Consider the following 21,978-nt stretch of genomic DNA (forward strand, 5'->3'; position numbering starts at 1 on the left):
GGCAATAAATCACCCCATTAGAGGCTATTGTGAGGTTGCAGTATTTAACCATTTACAATTGGCATATGGACAACAAGTCCTTCAAATGAAACAACAACATGTGTTGTTTGCCCATGCCCTCTTGAAAGTCACATACTGTACCGGACCAGTATGCCAAATTTGACCACTAGGTGTCACATATCTCTCAGCCAATCCCGAGTGAGACATAGAATCTAAAATAATGAGAATGAGAAACTTTTGTGACTGTTTATCTCAAAATATTGACTTATTATCTCAAAATATTGACTTAGTATCTCAAATTAATGAGCAACCTTGAATTATTGACGTATATCTCAAAATATTGAATTAAAATCTTAAAATATTGAGAAACTTTTAAATATTGACTTATGGTGTTTTTCCATTACATGGTACCTGCCTGACTCGCCTCGACTCTACTCGCCTCGACTCGACACACTGTGCGTCCATTTTCCATTGCAGATTTTAGTACCGCCTCAGCGTGGCTGGTCGTTATGCCGTATCGATGCACACACCAGCGCACAAGTATAAACATCAGGCCACTTGAGTTTGTTTTACAGTTCTGTGGAGGCTCCACGCAGAGCTTTTGCCGTAGCCTATGTAAAAGTGGCCTGATGTTTGTACTTGTGCGCTGGTGTGTGTGGAGCCGGCCATGTGTGTGTGTAGTTAGGCTACGGCGAAAGCTCTGCCGGAGCCTCCGCAGAACTGTAAACAAGCGGCGCCGCAGTAAACTACTGTCACCTAACGCGACACACACACACACAGAACGTCGAAGATGTGTGTTGCCAGAAGACACATTTTGTTTCAAATGAAGCTGGAGGCAGCAAAAAAAAACAGCTGGCTAAACTGTTTAAAAATAGCGGGTTTGTTCAGGACACCCCCGTCTGTCGCTTTCACGTCACCTTTTCGGCTCGCCTCAGCTCGCTTGGAACCTCGACTGAGGAGGTACTAAAAAAAGTACCTGTTAGCAGGTACCAGGTAATGGAAAACCAAAAAAGGCGAGTAGAGTCGAGGCGAGTCGAGCTGGTACCATGTAATGGAAAAGCACCATTAGTATCTTAAAATATTGATTATCTTGAAATATTGACTTAGTATCTCAAAATATTGACTTAGTATTTTAAAATATTGACTCAGAATCTCAAAATAATGAGCAACTTTGAAATATTGACATAGTATCTTAAAATATTGATTTAGTATCTCAAAATATTGACTTACTATATCAAAATACTGAGCAACTTTGAAATATTGACTTACTGTCTCAAAATATTGACTTGGTATCTTAAAACAATGAGACATCACCTCAAAATATTGACTCAGTATCTCAAAATATTGACTTGCTATCTCAAAATATTGACTCAGTACCTCAAAATATTGACTTGCTATCTCAAAATATTGACTCAGTATCTCAAAATATTGGCTTTAGTATCTTAAAACATTGGCTTAGTATCTCAATATAATGACTTAGTATCTCAGCATAATGACTTAGTATCTCAACATAATGACTTAGTATCTCAAAATAAGCTTTGGCCTTTTTTAACATGAAATCTGACATTGTAACAATTTAGAAATGACATAAAATACACAAAAGCATAATAGGTTTCATTTAATATGGATATATGGGTATGGGATTGTACAGCAAAGATAAAGGGATTGTGGCAGAGATAAATATAACTAAAACAATGTCTACACGATACACGACAACAATAAATATATTTTAAATAAAACAAGTATAATACAGTAAAAAGAATAAAGAAAATATTCATGTTATTAGCACTCTAATACAAAAAGTCAGAATGTATTCTGGGCTTTGAGATTGACTATAAATTTGGCACTTTTTAAGTAATATTAATTGATCTTAACAACAAGGATAAGTATATTTTCAAAATATTACTCGTAGCCACCAAGAAAGCAATATCTAAGAAGTGGCTAGAAAAGGAACCTCTAACAAAAAGAGAGTGGGTACAAATGTAAAAGAAATATTCGATATGGAAAAGCTGACCTTCTCCCTAAGACTGTATTAATACATTTCAGAAGTATTGGTTATAATGGTTATTACGTGTATCTGACTAAATGTGGTTTTATAGCCCTATCATGTGGAATGGATACTGCATGTTAAACTGTGAGCTCATTTCCCCAATTTCATCTGTGATTGGTCAGTTTGGGGTAGCATTGGAACTCCCAGGCATGTTCCCCATATACTTGCCAAAAAAAAATTAATCATCTTGGTTTTCTGTGTGGCTGGATGAAGGGTGATTAATATGGACTCTATATGGACTTTATCTGTTTTGTGCTGCCCTTTTGGGCTAGCGAGGTTGGCCTCTTTTGGGAATAATATAAAAGAAACTATTAACAAATGATGTAACTTCCCATACTGAGTTATTATTATTTTTATTGTTTTCCTCTTTGTACTTTACTACCCTCGGTGACCTTACCATTCTGTTTCTTTTGAATGTATGAACTATATCTTAAAAAAGTCAGAATGTCTACTTATGAATGACATTAGTAATAAAGATGCCAAAAAGGACCGATTCTCCACATCGTCGGTAAGAGGGAAACAGATTCTTTTATATTAATAAGTAATCCATTTAAAGCTAATCTATGTTTGTTTTTTTTTATTTGAAGAACAAGATTCACTGTATAGAAGGAGGGCAGGTAGCCTTCCACCTAAAGAGGACTAATTGTCGACCTAATAATTAAGCAAATGCTATAGCTTTGAACTGATATGGAGTAACTCTATGTTATGTTGAAGGGACACAGATTATAGCTATAAATGTTTTTGGGTATTTTGTTTTGTTCCAGATATACAAGAACGTTTCAAATACTGAGGTTCAGAAATGATTTAACAGGATGCATGAGCAAAACATGCAGTATGTCTTGTTGCTTGTAAGTGGTGCATCTGGGGCAGCTGCAAAACAAGATTAGATTTAGATGATTTTTATCTAGTAAAACAGAAAATGTGCAGTTTCAACTGACATATTGTCTATATGTCAGTTGAAACTGCACATTTTCTGGTATTGCACATAGGAGGCTACAATAAGCAATGAGCTGATCAAAGATGTATTTTCTGGATCTTATTTATTGAGGGAAACATACAACAGTACAACAGAGTCCATGTCTTGTATTTTTATGAGAGTTTATGGATACTACATTAAATATGGACAACATGGCTGGCAGGTTAATGGAGAACAAGCCTCTGCATCCTACTCTCTGCAGCGATTCTTCTTCCCCCCCCCCTATCTTTCTCTGTGTTCATCTTTCTTTATAGACAGTGTGCTTTTAAATTGAAATTGAAATTTTGAATTTCTCTCAATGTAATGGATTGTGCAATGTGCCAGTGCATTGCATTAAGCAAAGTAATACACCCTCTGTATCACTAGTGGAAAATAAAAAATACTATTTGTTTTATATATTTCTAAACATTGTAGCACAGAGTCTGTGTGGGCCATCAAAGTGATCACTGTTAAGTGTGCAGTTCAGTGTTCATCAGTTAAAACAATGATAAAAGACCAACAAAACTCAATTTTATTATATTATTTGACATATCTTCTCACTGAACTTTTAACCACCTAAATGACAGAATATGTTATATGTCAATGCCTCCCAAAACAATTAAATCACAGAGTGCCGTGTAATAAACAATGAACAACCCCCCACCCACGCCCCCACTCAGCTCACCACGCCCAACACACATATTACTGGTTATTTATGCAAAACAAAAGGTACAACAATAACAGGCACACATTCAATTGGGTAGTACCTCTAAATTAGTGAAATAGGAAATAAAGGGTTGCCATTTATGGAAAATGTAACTGTACATCCTCTCAACGTGTATTTAATTTTCTCAAGTTTTAAAAACTACATGATGTCTTTGAGCCACCGGGAGATAGAAGGATATTTAGCAGACTTCCAATGTAGCAATAAGTAGCGTCTTGCTAGTAAGGATGTGAAAGTTATAATGTCCTTTTGTGTAGGGTTAAGTGCAAGTGAGGGCTCAGGAATCCCAAATATAGCAATCAGAGGGCAAGGTTGGAAATTTACCCCAAGAACCGAGGACATGATAGTAAAATAACCCACCCAGAAACCTTTCAAATCTGGACAAAGAAAAAACATGTGGCTAAGGTGACAAGGAGAGCCATGGCATTTATCACATTTGTCTTCCACTTCCGGATACAGTGCAGATAGTCTAAACTTAGAGAAACGTACCCGGTATAAGACCTTAAATTGAATAAGTCCAAGACGAGCACAAGGGGTGGTAGATCGTATCCTCTCTATGGCCTGTTCCCAGGACTCCTCATGTATTTGTATTCCCAGTTCCTTTTCCCATGTACACTTAAGTTTAGCATTTGAGTGGTCGCTAAAAGCTAAGATAATGTCATACAGCTTTGACATGATACCTCTGTGATGAGGGACAAATGAAAGCATGGTTTCCCACCGCTGCTCTGGAGGTAAAGAGGGGAAATTAGGGAAACACTTAGCCACAAAATTGTGAGTTTGAAAATAGCAAAACAGATGAGTAACAGGGAGCTCATAACGAGATGACAAATTGGCAAAACTATCAAAGACACCATCCACATATAAATCTCTAAATTGTGTAATACCCTTGTCATACCACAGTGAAAATGTTGAGTCCGAAAGTGATGGAGGAAATAAATGGTTGTTATTCATAGGATCCAAGGAAGATGCAGCTACAAGTTTAAAGTGTCGTCTAAATTGATACCAGATTTTGAGTGTGTTAAGAACCACTGGATTATCAGTATATAGAGAAGGTTTTGTAGGTAAAGAGGAATAAAGTAGAGCAGGTATAGAAGATCCCCTACAGGATGATAGTTCCAATTTACACCAAGAGGATCCAGGGGATTTTAACCAGTAGCATAGTTTATGGATGTGAGCCGCCCAATAGTAAGTAAAAAAATTAGGTAATGCAAGTCCTCCACTAAGTCTGCATCTCTTCAGTAAAGTTTTACGAATCCTAGGTGATTTCCCACCCCAAATAAAAGAACAAATTATCTTATAAAGTGAGTCAAAAAAATGTTTTCGCAAAAAAAGAGGAATTGATTGGAATAAAAATAGAAATTTTGGTAAAATATTAATTTTAACAACATTGATCTTTCCAATTAATGAAAGGAGGAGGTTACCCCATCTTTGACTATTAGATGTAATCTTTGAGATAAGGGGAGTGAAGTTAGCAGATGCAAGGCTAGATGAAGAACGAGTCACGTTAATACCTAGGCATTTAAACCCTGATAGACTAAATCGAAAAGGCAAATCTGACTGTTGCATATGACATGCTGCAGTATTAATGGTAAAACACTTAATTTATAACCTGAAAAGGAGTTGCAATTCTCCAGAATACTTAAAACAGCAGGGATAGAAAGTATAGGATCAGTTATGTACAATAACAAATCATCCACATACAGCGATACTTTATGTTCAATTCCATTACGGGTGATTCCTTTGAATAAAGGGGAAAATCTTAATGCAATAGACAGAGGCTTGAGAGCAATAGCAAAGAGCAAAGGTGATAAAGGACAACCTTGGCGAGTTCCACATCCAAAGGCAAAATAATCAGAATAAACATCATTAGTATGGACACTGGCCTTAGGGGACAAATAAAGGAGGCGAATCCAAGAAATAAATGTATCACCAAATCCAAATTTCTTTAAAACTGCAAACAAGTACTCCCACTCTACCTTATCGAATGCCTTTTCGGCATCTAAAGAAATCACACGCTCAGGAAGTTCAGCCAAAGTTTTGAGTAAATTATATTGAAAAGTGTACGGGTATTAAAATACAATTGACATCCCATTATAAAACCATTTTGCTTTTCGGATATAATATGAGGAAGCACATTCTCTAAGCGGGATGCAATTACTTTAGCCAACACCTTTACGTCAGCATTAATCAGAGACAATGGTCTGTAGGAACCACAGGAGGTCGGATCTTTGTCCTTTTTGAGAAGGAGAGCAATAGTGACTTGTGTCAAGGTTGGTGGTAATGAACCACTTTCCAAGGATTCATTGAATACGGATAAAAGTATTGGAGCCAATTTGCCATTAAATGTTTTAAAAAATTCAATCGGAAACCCGTCGGGGCCTGGGGCTTTGTTAGATTGCATAGCATTAATTGCATTTAATACTTCTTCAAGGGAGAGTGGAGAGTCCATTTGCCTGGCAGTATTAGTATCAATGACAGGATTCAAAAGGTTCTGAAGAAATGTATTCGTTTTAGTGTTGTCTGTAGGAAATTCAGATTTATATAATAAAGAGTAAAATGATTTAAAAGTAGCATTAATTTCCAAGGGATCTGTAGTAATAGTGTCATAAGTGTTTTTAATACTAGGTATCAAACGGGAAGTGTCGTCGTAACTGATGTGCCAGTAACCGACTTGCCTTGTCACCACGTTCATGAGCCACGGCTGCATAGTAACAAGTGCTCTGCCTCTTTAGTTGAAAAGATTTGAAAAGCAAATTCTGATGATTTGAAAATTCTGAATTTTTGAAATCATCGCTGCTTAAGTAGTTCCGGAGAAGGGTTCAGTGCATATCTTTGATCAAGGTTACTAAGCACAGATGTAAGTGCATTAAGCCTAGCATTAATCTTTTTATTAGAAAGAGCAGAGTAAGAAATAATTTGACCTCTCAGGTAACATTTAATCGTCTCCCACAGCAATGAATATGAAGAGGAGTTGTTTTGATTGAAAGACAAGAACTCATCAATAGAATTGGAAATGAGTTCGCAAAATTCTTTGTCTGCCAAAAGAAGAGAGTTAAATCTCCAAAGTGGTGGGCTACGTTTATAGGTAGAAAGTTGAATATCTAATAATAAAGGGAATGGTCAGATATTACAATACCTAAATAGTCAGAAAAATTTACATATGAATTAAGCGTACTGTCAATAAAAAAGTAATCAATCCTATAATATGAATGGTGCACCTGGGAAAGAAAAAGATTTTTTTTATAGAGGGGTTACGAGATCTCCATGGATCAATAAGACCATTCTGTTTCATAAAATCAGAGAATGTTTTAGACATAGCAGATTGAGGATTAGACCGATCCAAGATTGGGTCCCCACCGAGGATCAGCAGGTGTGTATTCAAGAAGGGGATGTTACTCAGAAATCTGTTAGCGAATTCAACATCATCGAAGTTCGGGGCATATACATTTACCAATAAAACCTTTCTTCATCAGGGTACCAGCAACCATGAGGTATCTGCCATTCCTATCAGCAATAACATCAGTAGATGAACTGAACTTTTTTGTTAATTAAAATGGCAACTCCTTTTGAATTAAAGTTTGAGTGGAAGACTTGACCTACCCAAGAGCAATGAAGGTGAGTCTCCTGCAAAAATACTAAATCAGAGTTTAAATGTTTCAAGTGCGCAAAAACCTTAGATCTCTTAACAGGATTACCCATACCTCTGATATTCCAACTGATAAATCTGAGAGGTGTGCCTGAGGATCTATATTGCCATTAACCATTTAAATAAAAAAAAATAAAAAAATGAAAATGGACATAAAGAGCCGAGGTGGGACACCCTCCCCCCAACATACCCCTAAACGCAAATACACCCAAAGTCCCCATATAACCACAGAACAAAGGAGACAGCAGTGTTTCCCACAATAACCAAAAGTTGTCCACAATAGCGTTGAACAACCCGGAGACCATGCAGAACAAACAAAAGTAAGAGAGAATAAGAGAGAAAAAACCTCCCGCCGATCTCAACCCATAACAGTATGCGCATGAATACAGTAAAGCACGTGAAACTACAAATTGACAAATAACAGTAGGCCCTCTGTCCTGTACAAATAGATGCAGAGAGCATAAAATGAGGTAGTGTTGATCAGATCTGAAGTACAAAAATACAAACTATGGTATAGCCTTGTTAACAATATCCAGTAAGATTGAGGGAAAAAATGACCTGCTGTAAACAAACAATAGTGACACTAACGTAGTTAGTGCAGCAAGCCAGAAAACCACCTAATACTGAACAGGTAGAGAATTAAGGCTGGTGAGTCCACAAACTATAGAACACAGATCTGAAAAGCTATTGGAGCTCACCCAGAAATCAAAGTTTTGACATAGTCGCTGGCTTCCTCCGCAGAAACGAAGTCCTTCTCAACACCGTTGTATGTGATGCGAAGTCACGCTGGATGAATCAGACCATATCGAGCACTGTCAATACCACGAAGTTGGCGTCTGACCTCTTTGAATGCAGCCCGAGCCCGAGCTATCTTAGCAGTGTGGTCAGGGAAGAATGAGACGGTCAAGTCTCTGACTTCTGTCGGAGCTCTCTCGCGTGGCGCAAAATGTCAACACAGTCACTGTAATAATGAAATCTGCACACAATGGCTCGTGGATGATCACCGGTGGGACCGGTCCAAAAGCGGCTCCTTTACCAGATTGAACGCTTCCTTCAGTAAGGCGGCTACAGCAGCAGTGGTACAGGTGTCAGGACCCTCCGGTACTCCCACTATCCTAATGTTCTTACGCCGTGATCTGGACTCCAAGTCTTCACATTTATTTTCCAGCTTGGCTACGTTAGCTGTGAGGCACTCAATAGTAGTTTTCATCTCGGCGATGTCATCGGAGCACTCAGTGAGTGCGTGCTCCATCTCACCGACCGTACCTTGTAGCTTGGACATGGTAGCATCGGTGGCAGCTTCATCATTCGCCAGTTGTGACTTTACCGCTTGCAGGTCGAGCTTGATAGTAGACAAAGCATCCCCGAGAGTATCCTGGAGTTCCTTTTTAAAAACATCAGCTATATCTTTTCTCAACGAGGCCAGCAACTCAATCTTGAGGGCAGCGATGTCAAGGTTAGCGTGCGTCGAGGCGACCTCTGCAGCAACAGATGGCTCACTCGAGGATGTGGTCGCGGTTTGAGGACCAGGCCGCAGTTGTGTCTGAATACTATTGTGTTGTGTGTTGAGTTTTAGAGTTCTTTCCAGCCATCTTACGCAGTCCAGAGTTAAATTTCCCAACAAAAAGTACTGCGGAGTAAGACAATACTAAATGTGTGACGAAAAAGCGCAGATGAATTACAATTTTAATCAAAATCAGCAGGAGCTTCCAAACTCACGTCCTACTCCATCAAAGCTCAGCAGCGCCTCCCACAGTGGCCCTTTCAACGTGGCCGTAACAAATGACCGCGGTAGCAGCTTTAACCATGAGACCATTCTATTTAACATAACAACTGCAGTTTTAAACATAGCATTGGGAAACGGAACTAGTTAAGTTTAGGCAACAAAAAACTTAGGAAAAGGAAAACATCAGGGGTTGGCTTAAAATGAGTTACACAAAATTAATAAAATAAGGACGTAACGTGACAGACTTTTGTCATTCAATTTAAAAATAATGACCATATACTTTTGGTTTCACACCAGACAAGACCCCTAATCTCCTGAGTGAAAGTTCTGTGTTTGTTTGACCCATCCACCACCCCAACCTGCAAGCTTTTGGGGAATTTGGCACTCTTGTACTTTGTCTCGTGTTAATGTGCTGCTTGCACAATCAACCTATATGGTTGTTTTCTGGGTGAGGACTGTCTGATATACATATGTCTTCAACGTAGTAATTATCAAACCATTAGCCAGTGTGGTGAATAAGATTATAATCTATAATGGTATTATAATGTGTAATGGTGGTGTGTGCTCCTGTCAGTCATGGCAGAAGTGAATCGTGTCTAGTTTATATTTTCCTGCAGAAACGTGTAAGTGATATAAGGTGAGATTGAGGCCCTGAATTGAAACCATCATGGACCATGTCAATGTCAATGCGACTTTGTACATTGTGAGAAATGACTGTTCAGAAACAGTGTTGCAAGTGCTGCAGAAGTCTCTGAATGACAGATACCTGCAAAATGAAAACTAAAACATAATCAGTTTTGCTGATCAAACAGATATCAAATAAAATGTTGATGGCATTGAAAATGTAGCTTTAAAGCAGTACAAAGCAGTGATGTTATAGCATTACTCCTAACCAGTACTTAATTTGTTTTATGCCTTGCATGTATCTTTGACATCAAAGGGTACTGAAGCCTTTTAGTCTTTGAACTCAATTCTTCCCATACTGTGCTTGACTATTTCCTAGGGAAAGCACACAGTCTGACTTTAGTATTCTCTTCAAAATATCAAAGTAAATGCAGAGACATTACATATAGAACACAAAACAGCCGATGATAAAAAGGACTTCATACGCCACATGAAGTCAGAGGTTGGCTTCCCATACACTGATCAACACAGTCATGATCACATACTGTACATACTGTATGTAGGAAAAAAACTTTTCCTGATATCTCAGGACGTTTTCGAAATTATGCCATTTCCACTCAAGTTTTTTAATGAAAATGCACATAAAAACAAGTGCATGAAAACACACCTTGAGAAAAACAGAAAGAGTTCAGGTATTTATTGTGGTCAAGTGGTGACAAGGCCTTTTTTCTGAGGCACTCCGTTGCAGATCTCTCAACTGGGGAAAAAAAAGTGCTTTGACTTGATCCTTGGCGTGCTATAGAGTGCTACTGAGCTGCCTGTTCTTCATCATCCTCATCTGCATGCACACTGATATCAAGGGACTTTTCATTCAGAGTGACTGAATGCTGCTTGCTGGCAGAGACAGTGGGCCTAAGCTCAGAAAAGCTTCTAAAGCAGTGGGGCATGCTTCCAGTATGGGTTGAGGGAGGCCTGGCAGAGGCTGCGTCTTTAGGAGAGGACTGACATGCAGGATGGAAGATACGACATTGGAAAATTGTCTGGGCTGGACTGCATTACAGTTAATGCAGTCCAGCCCAGACAATTTTCCAATGTCGTAGTTGCAGCGTGGCCACCACACTACCATAACCCTTAATTCTCAACATCCACACTTTAGATAGGAGATCCCTTCTCAACCAGTGGTGTGTGTGAAATTCGTTATCATCATGTGTGAAGAGATCAGAGTGGGAGAGAGAGGCAGGGAGAAAGGGAAAGAATGCATTCATATATAGAGTGTGAAATGAATGACTTTAATCTGGTCCTGCTACTTATCTGTGGGTGTGAGGCTGGATCGCTGCAGATGAAATCGCTTCATTGCATATGCAACGGCACAGAAGATGAAATGGATCATTTACCCTGAGAAAATGCTGTCATTATGAAGCTAATGACTTGGAGAGTACATCATGATGCTTATAACCATAGCATATGATATAACTGTTTCTGTGTGCTATCAGTTATAGTAGAAGCTCTGCCAGTATCTTGCACATACTGCTCCAGTAAGTAGTGCAGTGTACAAGTGTAAATTATGCGTATCAGTGGTAGTTGCAGTTTTTCATAATGCTAATGAATGAAAATTTAGCAGTGGAGACCAGATCTTCCATTCCCTCTATAGAGAACTGCATAAATCTTTCCTAATCATCTTGTTGACAAGACCCCTTGGTCAAGAAACAGCCTGCAAGAGTCACAGTGTTGACCCAAGGGGCTGTTCAGTGCCAAATGGGGATTACCTAAAGCAAATTTACCAATAACAACTTGCCTCTAAATTATCGAGTATCGAAAAAAGCCTTATTATTCGATTCCCAATTTCAATACCTAAGGAGTAAATTTAATCGGCATCAGTGAGCCAATAACCATGCAGCATGCTTCTACCAATCTCTAATAATGTCTGTGATTGGCTGTTTGACGTTACACAGAGACGGCTCACGTAGTAGGAGCTGGAAAACAAATAAAATGAGTTGTGCCGTAATATGTAATGTTGTAATTTATTTTTGTTTTATAAAATCGGTACAGAAAAAAGTATTCTTTAGGAACCGGAACAGTCACGGTATTGGTATCGGTACTGGTATCGAACGTTTTTGAACGATACCGAGCCCTACCCAGCACTGACCCTGTTAAGCCCCAATAAGTCCAAGATACTGCTCTGGTTTCCATCAAGAACTGCTTACTGGGGACCAAAGAACAATGGAACTGATTTGAGTCACTCACTAGAAAACTGAGACAACCTTTCACTAAATTTATTTCTTAGTCCATAAACACTGTAATTGATGGCCTTTACAATGCAGAACCGTTTTTAAATTTGGCCCTTGTTCTCTGTTCTACAGTGACCTCAAGTGAGCCGGTGAAGGCCAATCACTAAGCCAACCTTTCACATTATTGAATGGATCCTGTTTTTATCATCCTGAGTGCTTCTTCTTTAAAGAGAAGTAGGTTTGGAAGCACAGAGGAATGCTGACTGAAAGACATCTCATCCTATTTCAGGAGTCTGTGTATGTTGAATTGTTTCAATAAATCTGTCCTTCCAATCAGACCAAATAAAAAAAAAAAAAAAAAATCTGTAACTGATTTCCCATTGGTTTATATTTTAGAATGTTTATCCCACCCAACATTTCCAGAGGACATGATTCACAATAAGAAAGTAAAGAGAACATTCAGGGATTTTTTACAAAATCCTGTATCCCTGTATTAGATGAATGACTCTACAGAAAGCCCAGACAGTCAGATTAAAATGGCTGCTCACATCAGCAGAAGGTGGTCTTTGTGGGTGTTCTCTCTTCCTCTTCCTCTTCTCTTCCAGTCAGAGCAGTGAACTGTCTCGCCATATTTCTCAGTTAGATAAGCTTGTCAATGAGCCGGGGCTCCTGAGAGGCAGGGCTCTCCATCAGAGCCGGGTCTATAAACATCAGCACAGAGTCTACCTTGACCCAGTCCCTGATGAATGACTGTACTAAACCTCTGGGGGTGCTACAGACTTGCAGTCTGAGGTGCGTTATAGGCTTGTGCCCAGTGGCGACCAAAATCGTATATTGACGAATGAAGGGAGGATCGATGATTGATGATTTCCTGTGCTGATATTAAGACGACTTTTCACTAACTCACTATCAGAACTAAGATGTTAAAAAAAAAATAATAATAATATATAGAATATGCATCCTACTGTGCATTTACAGACGTTCATGTTGAAGCAGCCTGCTGAGCTCTGGTATTCGGCAGCAGGAGTGATGACGTCTCTGTTCGTGGATCTGACAGCCTGCATCTCCGTTCTCCATATGTGCTCACCAAAACTTTGCTCTGCCTCCTTCAGAGTAGTTAACATTATGGATATAATTTGGATTGCGATATTAAAGGTAAGATTATAATGTTTAAACGGAAAATGAGGTTGTTCCATCAGAGGAGACATTGCTTTTAAATACATTTTTTAAACGTATTTCACACTCTTTTAGAAATGTTTATTCAAGTGACTTGAACTGTTATTGCTTTAGAAAGCCTAAAGGTCAGATTAATTCAAAGCTCCGTCAGAGGCTGAGCCAAGATGATTATTCAAAATCTTCAATCTAAATTAAATTTAAATGTCAGACGAAGCTAAACAGATATTAAGAAAATACTATTTTAACCATATTAATGTGTTTATACACCCATAAAGACATCACAATAATAGAATTCGGAGAGCTTATTGACTTTTCCAGGTTTGGGTAGACTGCACTCGGGGGTGACACAATTACTTACCATTAAAAGTAGCTCGGAATAAAAATAAGAACAACCAAAGGTTTCTTTTCAGCACTGTAGCCAGGCTGACAGAGAGTCACAGCTCTATTGAGCAATCTATTCCCCTAGCTCTTAGTAGTGACGACTTCATGAGTTTCTTTAATGATAAAATTATAACAATTAGGGATGGAATTCATCACCTTTTGCCCTCAACTTCTAGCGGTTCACCTTTGAATGCAGGAGTGCTAGAAAGAACGACATATATATATATATATATATATATATATATATACATATACATATATATATATATACATATATACACATATATATATATACATATATATACATATATATATATATATACACATATATATATACACATATATATACACATATATATATATATACACATATATATACATATATATACACATATATATATACACATATATATATATATATACACATATATATATATATACACATACACACATATATATATATATACACATATATATATATATATATACTGCTTTTTTCCTATAGATCTTCAACAATTAATGCTAAAGGTCTCTTCAGCAAAGCCATCTACCTGTCTCTTAGACCCCATCCTAACGAATCTACTTAAAGAAGCGTTACCCATGGTTAACACTTCATTACTAGATATGATAAATATGTCTTTATTAACAGGTTATGTACCACAGTCACTTAAAGTAACTGTGATAAAACCTCTTTTGAAAAAAAACGATCCTGAGGTCTTAGCCAACTATAGACCTATATCTAACATTCCCTTTCACTTGAAGATCCTTGAGAAAGTAGTCGCTAATCAGTTATGTGACTTTTTACATATGGATAGTTTATTTGAGGACTTTCAGTCAGGATTTAGAAAGCAATATAGCACAGAGACGGCACTGGTGAAAATTACTAACGACCTTCTAATTGCTGCTGACAAAGGACTTGTCTCCATACTTGTCTTATTAGATCTTAGTGCTGCATTCAACACTATTGACCATACCATCCTTTTCCAGAGACTGGAACATTTAGTTGGCATTAAAGGAATCGCACTAAGCTGGTTTAAGTCCTATTTCTCTGATTGATCTCAATTTGTTAATATCAACGATAAATCCTCCAAGTACGCTACAGTTAGCCATGGCGTTCCTCAAGGCTCAGTGCTTGGACCAATTCTATTCTCCTTATATATGCTTCCTCTAGGCAATATTAAACATTCAATTAACTTTCACTGCTATGCAGATGACACCCAATTATACTTGTCAATCAAGCCAGACGAAACCAGTCAGTTAGATAAACTTCAAGTGTGCATTAAAGATAAAAAAAACTTGGATGACCTACAATTTTCTGATGTTAAACTCAAACAAAACTGAAGTGATTGTGTTGAGCTAAAACCTAAATTTGGTTCCAATATGACACCTAAATATTTTACCTGTTCTGGATTTGAAATTATTTGTCCATCAATTAAGATCTTAGGGCAATTTTGTATTTTATAACGATTTGTAAAAAACATCGAAACAGTCTTATCTAGATTTAAGGTGAGGCATGAGTTTTTCAGCCACAAAGAGACTTTCTTCATCTCTCTGGTCAGTTTTTGAGCGACTTCTTCCGCAGTTTTACCATGTGCATATAGTACCGTATCATCAGCATACATAATAATTTTGCTCTTACACACAGTTGGCAGGTCATTTATGTATAGTGTAAACAGCAGGGGGCCCAGAATGGAACCTTGTGGCACCCCCATGCTGCAAGGTCTTAAGGGTGATTTTGTATTGTCGACCGCAACACATTGTTGTCTGTCATTAAGGTATGATTGAATCCATGCTATTGTGTTTATGTCAAGAGAAAAATCAGATAGTTTGCTGATGAGAAGCTGGTGATTAACTGTGTCGAAGGCCTTTCTCAAATCAAGAAAGACCACCCCTACCACACCTCCACCATCAAGACTGGATTTGATGTCTTCTAGTAGGTAGCAGCACGCAGACTCTGTGGAGTATCTTTTCCTGAACCCAAACTGGCAAGGATGTAATGCTTCAATGTGGTCAAGATGCTCCACTAGCTGCTCTGCTACCACCTTCTCAAAGATCTTGGAGATGGCTGGTAGAATGCTAATAGGTCGATAATTTGACACATAGAACTTATCTCCTGACTTAAAAATCGGCTTGACTACTGCTTTTTTCATCGCTAAAGGAAAATTGTTTTCATTTATAGATTGATTCACAGCTATTGTTAATGCTGGAGTTAGAATAATTTTGTGTTCTTTTAAAAGAGATGTATCAAGTCCAAAGACATCCTTTGCTTTACTATTTTTTAAATTTGCTATTACTTTGGAAATTTTGCTTTCATCTATATTCTGCAACCTACAATAAGACGCATTACCATCTCCATGATCTTCTCGGCAGCAGTTCACTTCAGGAAAAGTCTAACACAGAATTAAAAAAATAATCATTGTAATGTTTAGCCAGAATAGAGCCCTCACTTTGAACAATTCCATTGATTTTGAGCTGTAAATGCTCCTGATGTATTTTTTCCTTTCCCAATAGTTTATCCATGCTCCTCCACAAATTTTTACAATTACCTTTTGCCTCTTTGATTAAATTGAGAAAAAAATTCACTTTTGCTTTTCAAAGCAGCATGGTAACTTTATTTCTCAGAGATTTATAAATGTAATAATCAGTGGTTAATTTAGTTTTGAGAGAAACCTTGAGAGCTTTATCTCTCTGTTTCATTGTATCCCAAAGGGATTCATTAAACCACGGGAGCCTTTTTTTATTTGATTTTCTATGTTTAAGCTGTGTATATTTATCTATTGTATTCTTTATAGCAGTAATAATATTGTCGCATGTATGTCCACAGTTTTCTCTATTTATTTTGGAGGCCCAGTCAATTTCATTTAAATCAGTTTTAAGATGTTCTTGATTTCTTTTAGGAATATGAGGAATTTTGCATTGTTTATTTAATTGTTCTTTATTTATGTATCTTGACTTATTTAATTTCCTGGCTATTAGAACAAAATTATGATCAGACAGTCCAGTTATTAAGTTGTATGTTTTAATTACCCTATCTGGTTTATTAGTGAGTATTAAATCTATCAAGGTCTGAGACGTTTTTGTTATTCTTGTAGGCTTTTTAATCAATTGTGTCATTTGTATTGAGTTTGCAATGTCTTTTAGGTGTTTCCTCTTGCCTTTATCAAGCCAATTTATGTTGAAGTCGCCCATGAGCAATATTTCCTTTCGTTCATATGTTTTTAAAATTTTTGTTAAACCAGTGTAGAAATCACTTGTTGCATTTGGTGGTCTATATACACAAAGTACAATAAATGACATTTGGGGCGATAGTTTGATTGTAACATCAACACATTCTAGCCAATAGATTTGAACTCTAATCACCCAATCAGTAAAGAAGGAGGTCAGGCAACACTAATCAAGCATAGATCTCCTTTGCAGCTTGTTTGAGTAGCCCAAAGAAATGCACAACTTTGTAGTATGTTAGTTTTGTATTGCCAGACATCAGTAGGCACTTGGTGCTCATACTTTATTTAATTAATCAATCCAAATCATCCTCCCAAAAATGTAATAAAAAGTGGTGAGGAGCTATTTTCATTATTACCTGCTTAAATTTAATAAGCGCTGTCACACTAAGAACCTAATGGCATCACATCTGCCTTTTATTGTACATTTTATCTGGGTCTATTGTTAAAAGGGTTTCAAATATGGTGATATTTAATTGCCGCAAATACAGGTCTATTACTACAAGACCAAGAGAGGGGTTAACATGAAGAGTAAGCAGATTTTCAAAAATACTGTACTCTTAATTCAACTACTAGGAACCAAAGGGTAGCTTACCAGAAAATCTGACAACTCTGAAAATCTTGACAAAAAGGATTAATAGTTTCTGTAAAGTGCATGCAACAAGCAAACCTAAATAAGTTTACTTATTTACTACAAAAGAATGCTAGTTTGGTACAATCTTAGACAGTCACAGCTGTCTTGCATACAGTCAGTTAAATAAGGATAAGTTATATCTCAATAAAAACTAAATTAAAATTATAATGGCAGAATAGGTCACTATCACCATTTATTTTAATTCCAGTAAGCGCAGTTGACCTGAAGATGGCTAGATATATTATTTCCTCTACTTTCATATCTTTATGCAAAAAACACCCACCAGCGCTCTATCTAAAGCAACTAAATTAAACATACGCGTTTCATACTTCATTTGACCTTTCAGTAGACTTACCTTGACACAGGAACAGCAGGTGTCAGATCCCTCAACACATTCAAATACTATGGTTTATGATCTTGACTCAATTGGACATTAAGTTATAATAATAAATCATTAAGCATTTTAATTTATTTTTATTCCATGCATTACTAAAAATATTAAGCTGAAAAATGTACAAAATGACAAACACAAAAGCATGACATAAAAATGAGACGTCATATCAACCACAACAGCTAGAGGAGACGGATACGCGATACACACAAGAGAATACGCGGAACAAATAGTTTTTGTCGTAATGTTAACCAGCTGTTAGCCCTTAACGAACAACTTGCTACACTGTTGATAATTGATGACTAGCATGTCCTGTTATCACATACTGGACATTAGTTTTTCTTCAAGTGCCATATGTTGGTGTCATTCACCTATCCTGCAACAGTGTATTGATGGGCATCTGTACTCATGACATACTCCAGTGTACGGGGATGAATTATGTACAAGTTAATGGTAAATGTGTCAGGAAAAGTAAGTTTGGGCTGATGTAGGACTGGGCGATTTATATATAAATTTTAGAGTATCGTTCAATATGTTTGATGTTGAGATGGAAAACAATATGCAAGGTCCAGTGGAGGTGAGTTAAGCAGGAATGATTCAGGAGGTTCTTTTCTTGACTGCCATGCAGGGCTGCAATGGAGAGTTGACAATCAAGTGACACCTTTCAAAACAATGGATGACACCGCAGCCTCCTCGGGAAAAGTGGAACTGGATCAGCGGAGTTTGAGAGAAATCTGGATTTCGGAGAATGTGATCTCCCTTACAGGAAGTTGTAGATGGAGCGGATGAGGGGAGTCACTAGGGTACAGAGAGAGAAGATGACATTAGTGGAAGTGACAGACATTCAAAGTTCACTTCCGTACAAGCAACAGAAGATATCTGTCATTCCATCCACTCAAACTTAGAAAATAGAGAAATCCCTGTTCTCTTGTAAGTTTCTGTCTGTATGTACCATATGGTGGAGGACAGATCCCTGTGCCCCAGAGTACCTGTGACTGGCTGATTTTGAAACAAAGATAAATGAGCATACATGAGGAAAAATGATCTGCGTTTGTTTTCTTTGATCCTGTCACTGCCGTGCAGTCGATACACTGTCTAACATTTGGCGCTGTGCGGGCAACTTTCCATTATATCGTTCATAATTCAAACAATGCTCGGCTAGAAGTTTTCATTCTTTGATTTTCTTTTACTGCTGATAGCGCATCTGCTGCTCGTGTTACAACCCAACGTGGAGACTGCAGTGCACACAAAGACTAGAGTGTCAAGCACACCTTTTTCTTAACTTAAGTCACACATTTTAGATAAGGGAATTTTTTTAGTTAAAGTACAAAAATAATATGAAAACACATTTATGGTGTATTAGAAAAATAAACACAAGTGAGGCCAGTATAAATAACTCCCTCTTTTTTATGACACACTAAATATGTTGCCTCAATATAGCTTTCAGAGTATGCTATTGTTACCTCTGCTTAGGTTTCAATAAAATAAATGCATAAATCCTTTTGACATGTAAACCTGAATAGTTATCTGTGGGCCCACACTCACACATTCATACTCAGCAATCAAAATACAAACAAAAAAAACCTGTTGCAGTGAGGAGGCCTAAAACTGTGACGGCCGTTTGACTTGTTTACACAACCAATACAATAAAATGCACGTGCAATATAGTACTCACGAATCCTAGCCAAGGGGATATATGAAAAAGGCGAACTTGGCGATGGCAGCAGGCTGAGCACCGGAGAAACCACAGCAGAAAGATCACTAGAACAGAAAACAGCAGCGACAGTCTACATCACACCAGCAGGATGGAAAATCGCTCTGTGTGGTCCCAAGGAGCTTCCCCGATCCTCTCTCTTTCACAGTCACAAATGTCCGTCTCCTGAATCAAATACATTAACTGGGCAAGCAGGTCCATCCACTATTTCACGGCGAATTATCGGTAGTTTGTCTCAATTATTTCACATGCAAAGCTAACAGTAGGCTACAAAAGCAATGCTAATGGAAATTGTGCTAACTAACGCTAACGGCTATTCACAGTTAGTGACACAATAGATGGTTTCATACTACAACCAGGGTCCAAATTTAACTTTTTCGTCCACCAGCCAAATGGCTAGTCAATGTTCACATTTCACCAGCCACTTAGTAGAGTACCATTGGTTTTTTGGCTGGTGAGTGTAGCAAATCTACCAGCCACTTGCATATTTTACTAGCATTTGGTTAGTAGATGGTGCTAATTTGGAACCCTTAATTAAGCATACATAATCACACACATGCACATGTATATTTACCTCTTGTAGATTTCAATACTCCAAAACAAAGCATAACTGGTTGTCAGCCTCAGTAATGGATAACAATAATGTCCTTCTACAACCTACTGAAACTCACGAAGCTCGTTCACTTAGCGTCTCTCTCTCTCCGACTGTATCTCTCCTCAAAAGAGAGAGAAGGGTCCAGCTGCGGCTTGCGGCCGCTCACGCCACGCCCCCGTCCGCTCACGCCACGCCCCCGTCCGCTCACGCCACGTCCGACTTACAGCTTCATATTGCCAGTGAGTACCAGGTAAGCTACTGATAATAGTTATTTAGCCCGGCTTGTTTAAAATTAATATTAGGCTACTATCTACAGCTATTGATGTTGATGATAGCTTATAGTTAACAGGGTGTGTTAAAAGTATGCTAAAGTTAGCTGTGTCAGTGTATGCTAACGTTAGCTTAGCCTGTCAGAGTTAAGCTAACTCTGACAGTTAGTGTGTGTGTGTGTGTGTGTGTGTGTGTGTGTGTGTGTGTGTGTTTGAGTGAGGTACTTCAGATGATGATAGTTTTTATTAAATGAAATATGACAGAGTTTCAGAAACACTACAAAGTGACATAGTCACTTTAATGTAATTTGAGTTATTGAGAATTGGCTACATTCAAAAGTTAAAGCTCCTTTAATAACATTGTGTTGTAGATATCATTTCTTCCTCTTCTCTTCAGTCTGTTCTGCCAGAGCACAATGATCCTCAGTTGGTACCGACCTGTGATTCACAGTACAAGTGTCCCCTTTGTGAAAAGAAGGGAGACTTGTGTAAGCTGGTCCCTCATTTACAGGGCCACAAGCCAAACACAGTTAAACATGCAGGTATTTTTTTTTGAAAAACATACAATGTGATATTAAATATCTCATGTTTTATTGAAATAACTGACTGCAAATTTTGGTATCGCCTCATAACTGTGGTGAACAGTGAATGAAATTTAAGACCTACACATTAAAGTACAGCAAAATGCAGTGTCACAATAGTAGTTGTAAAGTTAATAAATGTATTCAAATTGAATAAAAGCAACACAGAGTAATATAATAATAGTAAAATAATAATGCGGTCTGGCATATCTGGCTTCATTATTATTGCTACATGACATTTCACAACATCATTACTGCATTGTCAGATGTATTTTAAACATCAGAAGAAACAGAACTGATTACTTTGTATGTACACCCTGACACATGCTCCCCAGGACATTTACTTTGTCATTGAACTTTTAACAAATAGCTCTGAGCATCTGAAAAAGGAAAATTAGATTTATGTAACAAATAAATAATACAATTACTATTCTTTTTATGTAACAAAGGGGTGTGAAAAAATAATTTAATACGTACTTGCTGCATTTATTTACTCTCTTTTTCTCTTTTAGTGCTTCAATCTAGAGAGAGCCTTCTACTCAGATGTACTCTACTGCGACCAGCCCAGGAAAAGGAGAACACACACAGACAGTAGTTGCATTACCAGGACCTACCCATGCAACAAACACAGCTGCTGTCACCCACCTTTTTGTGTCCTCCAATAAGCTGGGACTTTGCTGTGACCCTAGAGACACCCTGAGCTATGTGTGCACCAAACGTTGTGTCAATCCATCCAGTAGATTTTGAAATATTTGGATAAGTGAAAACTTTAAGAGAGACGGGATTTCCTGAGAGAAGAACAGGTTCATCTTCTCAGACCAGAGGTCAACCCGAAGAGAGATGGTGAAAAAGATTGTTCATTGATCACCAGGGTACCAAAAACTCTAAAATACTTACATAAGGTTGTTCGGAACACAACAATTACTCTCACAAAATAAGGAGGGTTTGATGGAGAACAGATGAATAAGATGAAGAAAAACTACAAGAAGGCAAATCCCTACCCAGCCCCATTCATGTCAATCTAACATGTCCTCTCATATATTTACATCCACATCTTCATGGT

General features: G+C 37.8%; 2 long non-coding RNA genes across 2 annotated transcripts; both read right to left on the minus strand.

Annotated features, from left to right (window-relative positions):
• Positions 1 to 201: 201 nt before the first annotated feature.
• LOC116050119 lies at positions 202 to 21,361 on the minus strand. Its single transcript, XR_004105014.2, has 3 exons — positions 20,978 to 21,361; positions 1,371 to 1,377; positions 202 to 212 (listed from the first exon to the last, which is right to left on the minus strand). It is a non-coding gene; the product is annotated as an uncharacterized LOC116050119 (long non-coding RNA).
• LOC116050117 lies at positions 17,881 to 20,179 on the minus strand. The gene is made up of 3 exons (XR_004105012.2): positions 20,045 to 20,179; positions 19,432 to 19,635; positions 17,881 to 18,554 (listed from the first exon to the last, which is right to left on the minus strand). It is a non-coding gene; the product is annotated as an uncharacterized LOC116050117 (long non-coding RNA).
• Positions 21,362 to 21,978: the final 617 nt, after the last annotated feature.

The sequence above is a fragment of the Sander lucioperca genome, chromosome 23, assembly GCF_008315115.2.
Source record: "Sander lucioperca isolate FBNREF2018 chromosome 23, SLUC_FBN_1.2, whole genome shotgun sequence".
Taxonomy (NCBI): Eukaryota; Metazoa; Chordata; class Actinopteri; order Perciformes; family Percidae; genus Sander; species Sander lucioperca.